This window comes from Centrocercus urophasianus, unplaced genomic scaffold, assembly GCF_019232065.1.
Source record: "Centrocercus urophasianus isolate 14NV4802_14NV808 unplaced genomic scaffold, USGS_Curo_1.0 seq_9, whole genome shotgun sequence".
NCBI lineage: Eukaryota > Metazoa > Chordata > Aves > Galliformes > Phasianidae > Centrocercus > Centrocercus urophasianus.
Window position 1 is genome coordinate 3,797,264 of NW_024885532.1, and position 6,119 is coordinate 3,803,382.

Genomic DNA, 6,119 nt, shown 5'->3' on the forward strand with positions numbered 1-6,119 from the left:
TTTTCTTTAATGTTATGGATCTTTTTAATCTCCTTAGTTCAAGAAAAACACTTTTTTTTTTTTTTTTTTTTTTTTTTAATAGCAAGAAAAGAAGATAAATGGTTCCTTATTCATAAATATCTTGATGCACTTGTGCCCCTTGCCCCTTTAAAGTGTTCTTCACCAGTCATCACAAAAATATATAACTTCATTTGACTACAATATAAATGCAAATGTCTGATTGAATAACATTGAATTACCATGCAGACCAGTAATCTTGGTATTTAGTGTCTTATTTGTGTGCTGAAGAGATACGTATTTAAGGAAAAGTGAAAAAACTGAGATGACAATGCACTGTAATCTACTGCATTAGGAAATGACTTGTAACTGTATCGATGATATGATACAGAGCTTAGGCATACTTGGCGAGTGAATAGAAACATGGGTAGTTATATGAAAACTTGAAAATAATAGTTTCTGGTTTTGAATTAAATATCTGTTACCTGTTCGTTTGTTTGGTTGGTTTTTTCAATTAGTTGAAATTTATAAGTTGAAGATCATTTTTATATAATGACTACTAAACTTTCTAATTTGATAAAAACACAACTTGGCACATACACATATGTGACAAACTATGACACTCTTCTTCGAATGCTATTATTTTTCATCTCATTCCTGCTTTAAAACAAAACATGGGAGTTGATGTAGTAAAGCAGAAATCAGGTTTAATAATATTATACTTTCCATTATTTTCAGTAGTAAAAATTAAAAAAAAAAATAAAATGAACCCAGTGCTTATGTCAAACAAAAAAGGAATATTTTCAAATTTGGTCTTTCATGGCAAGAAGGCAAGAATATTAACTGTCTTATAAACTATCCTAGAGAGGTTTCCTCTTTTTCAGTTGGAAAAAATGGAATATTTGCATTGTATTTCTCTTTTAATAAAAAGGAATTTTATTCATACTATTAAAATAATGCCTCTGTTGCTTATTTGAGATGTCAATTCTAATAAAAAATAATACTGACAACAAACTTTTTCCTAATATATTTAAATATTTTTATTAGATGAAAAAATGAGAAACAATACTGAAGTAGTGTCTGCTTAATTAAAAATAAATCTGTGTAAACCAACATCTCAAAATCTAATAAAATATCAGGATTCTACAAACTATTGTAAATTAATATGAAAATGGAAAAAAAATAGTTTAAATATTAAAGTAGGACCCTGTGACTCAATATCTGACAGTATTAAGTTCTAGAAATTATTTTTGAAAAGAGTAAAATTATATTTCAGAAAAGATGTAAGAATTGATTACTCAGTAGAATGACATACTTTTAACAAAACATCTTTTTGAAAATATACGATGAACATTTTCACATTCACCTTATAAAATTGAAATAATAATTTGACTTGTGCATTATAAACATTAAAAGGGTGCACTGCCTCTATGTAGACTGAGGATAGAGCTTATAAGGAATGATCATGTATGCAGACAAGTTGCAGACAAGTGAATTCTCACACAGATTTTTATTAAAAAAACCCTAGATCTGAAAATGACAAGTGTAAGGTTGAAAAGTTCAAGGTGTCAACAATATCCACATGATGGATCACTTTAAAAAAACATTAAAAAAACAGTCTTGTCAAATAATGGCAAGGGTGCAAAATAATGTTCTAAAAGAAAGCATTTTTGTCAGTTATTGCCTCATAGAACTCCTTGATATAAAATATTAATAAAAATAGTTTTTAGAACCTATAGGTAATGGATAAGAGGTTTAGCCAATGAAAGAAATGCACAGATGAAAATAAGAGAAAAAAAAAGATAAACAATAAAAAAAACATTAAAAAAAAAAAAAAACAAAAAAACAAAAAAACAACACATAAGTAATCTGATAGAGAGTTAGAATGAAGTTTCTGTAAAAGCATTTACTTGCTATCTGATAATATCCTGGTAACTTCTTTAGGCATTTTAAATCAGGCAGGTCTGTAAGACCAGTCGGGATATTGTGGGTATTTTGCTAAACAGCATTTCTGATTCTTTTTATCTCCAGGTGGAATGTCCTGGCAGTACTGATTATCACTTCAAAAAGTGTCTCTTCTCTTGGTCTAGTATAATATCTCAGAAGCCCTCAATGTGGTAAAAAGAATTCTGAGAAATACAACTGAGAACTAGTGCTTTATTACTGGTTTGCCCTTTACTCTCTCTCAGCCAGCATAGTGGCTTTTCCTCTCTCATTTTTTCCCTTGTTCTGTCATAGTATGGATTTCCACACAACTCCACAAAGAAGCCTTTCAGTGTTTAGCTAAATGTTATTAATTAACCAAGTAACAGCCATTCAAGAGTGCAAATATTAACAAACAAATGGACAAACAAACTACATTATTCACCCTGGCTCAGAATTTCAGGTGATCTTTCTCCTGGAATAAGACATCAACTCTAGGTATAATAATACAATGACTAAACACCTCATTCTGACAAGAAAAGCATCTGGCTGATATTTGGATGTAATGTCCAGCTGCACAGAAGAAATGTGCTGATAGTTACAAACATGCAACTATGGTTTAAAATCAATGATGTTCAGAGCTGCTATTCCTGTTAAAGTGAACAAGCTTAGAATGCTATTAAACCATACTGAGCCAAACTCTAGTTAGTATTTGCCTTATTTTTAGTAGAATACATACTTCTTTTTGCTAGTTTTCTGATTTTATGTCTGTATACTTTGCTTAAACTTACTAATTTTTTACCCATAAACATGAAAGCTAGAAATCATGTGTGAATTTTATGCCTTTCAGCACCTGTGAATATTCAGTATTTTTTTTATCTTCAGAAAAAATGCAAAGCTGGTGTTGCAACTAACAAGCAGATGTTTTCAAATAAATAACACATACACAAGAATTTAGACTCATGTGAGGAATTCCCATAACAATTTAATTAGCCTTTCAGTGATTCAGAAATTAAAGATAACTGATCTTTTTCCATTGCATGAATATTCCCTGGTAGTATTTTGGCATATTTCAGTCCTCATTATTATGTCCAAAAACAATCCAAAAGGGAGAGATGGAATGAATAATTGAGTCATACTTTAATTCAATTAGGCCTCAGTTTTAAATTGATTTAGTCTGAGTCTTCAAACTCATTCCACTCTAGCAGTAGAAAGGTGTTGTGAAAAAGTTATTTCTACTAAATGGTAGGATGATAATAATATGAATCCCGTTCTGCAACATCCCATCCTTGCTGAGTAAAAGAAAGTACAGAACAGTCCAAGTGATGTGTCTTTGCCTCAAATTACATTGAGTTTAGTTTGAAATTTTTCAAAAGTTCCTAAGACAGATATTGTAACTCTTCTGCATGTCATCTGGTCCAAAATTCTGATCAAAGCAGAAGTATCTCTGAAGTTATTATCAGGTTGATTAAGGTAAAGCTTAAAGTATTTACCTTACCTGGAGAGGGTCCAGAGGAGGGCCACTAGGATGATCAGGGGACTGGAGCACCTCCCCTATGAGGACAGGCTGAGGGAGCTGGGCTTGTTCAGCCTGGAGAAAAGAAGGCTACAAGGTGACTTCATTGCAGCCTTTCAATACCTAAAGGGAGCCTACAAACAGGAGGGGAATCAACTATTTGAAAGGGTTGATATGTGTAGGACAAGGGGAAATGATTTCAAGTTGAGGGAGGGGAGATTTAGGTTGGACATCAGGGGGGAAATTCTTTACCCAGAAAGTGGTGAGGTACTGGAACAGGCTGCCCAGAGAGGTTGTGGATGCCCTGTCCTTGGAGGTGTTCAAGGCCAGGTTGGATGGGGCCCTGGGCAGCCTGGTTTAGCATTAAACGTGGAGGTTGGTGGCCCTGCATGTGGCAGGGGGGTTGGAGATTCATGATCCTTGAGGTCCCTTCCAACCTGGGCCATTCTGTGATTCTGTGATTCTGTGATATTTATACGGAAATAATTTCTTCATCAATGTTTGGTCACCCTTATTATGATATTTTTCCTTGCTATTCAGTCAGAATTTTTTTCTTTTGATAACTGAGGCTGTTGCTTCTTGTCTATTTTCTGTGCACTTCCAGGGAGAATCAGTCCTTTCTTTTCCCTCCTACTAGCTCAGCACTTCAATCAATTCTCCACTCAGTTAGTAATCTATCTGTTCAAACTGTATCTATTCAGTGTGTCTTCAAGGATAATAAAAGGATGAGTGGGTTGTATAAGAAGCTTGTCTGAAGTCTGAACAGACAACACTCACTTTTTTTTTTTTAATCGTAAAATCCAATCATGTTCTTCTGGCACAGACTACTCATGATAAATTCACAATGGTTTCTTTCAATCAAAATTTCTTTCCTTGAAATATTTGATTTCATATTCTAAATAACTAGTTCCATCATTCTCTAGTGTTTTAGGTTAAACAGGTGAACCTTTAATTTTCCAAAACTTCTTTCACCCCCTTCTTGAAAATAATGTATCCCTTTCTTATCACCAAACATCTTTCCAAATCAGCACAAACTCTTGTGATTGACAGGAATACATTTCATTCTCTTATTGTGTGCAAAACTTGTAAATCTCATGATTTAATTGATGCAGTAGGTCAGAATATTTAATGAAAACTCTTCTGTTGCTTCTAAATCTGTAAACCTAACTTCTTTCTCATGAAGATTTACAATCAACCAATGTGGGAGAAGAAGAGGTCAGTTTTACCTCTTTGAATATTGACTTGCTGATGATGAGGCTCTGAGAAAGAGTGAGAAGGTCTGAGTAACAGGATGTTTTGCCGCTGAGCATAAGATAGGGTCTCTGACATTATGAAGACTTGTTACGGAACTTGCTTGCTTTCTAGCCAATGGATTGTTAGTGGAAATGTACTGAATATACATGTTAGAGTATAAAAAGCTTGCTTAGGAAAATGAAGTAGAGAATCTTTCTTTCATGAGAACCCTGTGTCATGTTACTAACTTGTGACAAACCAGTATTCTGCTCTGTTTACATTTGTTATTAAAAGCAGAGGGCATCAGTGGGAGATATCTTTTAATTCTTAGTATTCTGATTTGCAGAGCAAAACAGTGCCTAAACCAAAGGAGGCTACTTTATGGGAAGTATATTGAAGCAATGGAAGATACAGCATACATCAAACTACCCAGAGAAGTCCAGAAATTTTTATAACTCATATTTATATGACAGATATAAAAACATCTCCAATCTTGAAAGGAAATCTATAATAGCACAGTGTTTCATTAAAAGTTTTAGATTCATGTGAAATAATCTGAAGTTCTGTCATATTCAGCAAAGTAGTGTACATTAATACACAGAAGCTGAAAAGCCGGAATAATAGGGTATTATCTCTCAGAGGCAAAAAGAATACTAGAGCCACTAGAGTCAGTGGCTCAATGTCCAACTGGAGACTGTTGCTGAGTGGAGTTCCTCAGCAATTGGTGCTGTTACCAGTGTTACTTACCGTATCTGTAGGCTACATGGACAGTGAGATCAAATGCGCCCTCAAAAAGTCTGAGGATGACACTTAGTTGAGTAGAGCAGTTGACATGTTAGAGGCAAGAGATGCTATCCAGAGAGACCTGGACAGGCTTGAGAGATGGGTCCATTCCAACCACATGAAGTTCAACAAGGACAAGTGCAAGGTTCTGTATCTGGGTCAGGGCAATGTCAAGCACAGATACAAGGTGAGCAGAGAATGGCTTGAGAGCAGATCTGAGGAGGATTTGGGGGTGGTGGATGATTAAAGACAATGTGAGTTAGAAATGTCTGCTTGGAGCTCAGATAACCAACCATATTCTGTATTACATCAAGAGAAGTGTGACAAGCCTGTTGAAGGAGGTGATTCTGCCCCTTTGCTCTCATGAGACCCTATCTGGTATATTGCATCCAGTTCTAGGACTCCAACACAAGAAGGGCATTGAACTGTTGGACCTCCTGTCCAGAGGAGGTCATTGAAGATAATCAGAGGGCTGGAGCACCTCCACTATGAGAATATCCTGAGAGAGTTGGAGTTCTTCAGCCTGGAGAATAGAAGGACACTTAACGCTACAGCAGCCTTCCGGTACCTGAAAGGGACCTACAGAAAAGCTGGGAAGGGACTTTTTATGAGGACATGTAGTGACAGGATGAGAGGAAATGGTTTTAAATGGAAGTAGGGGTAGGCC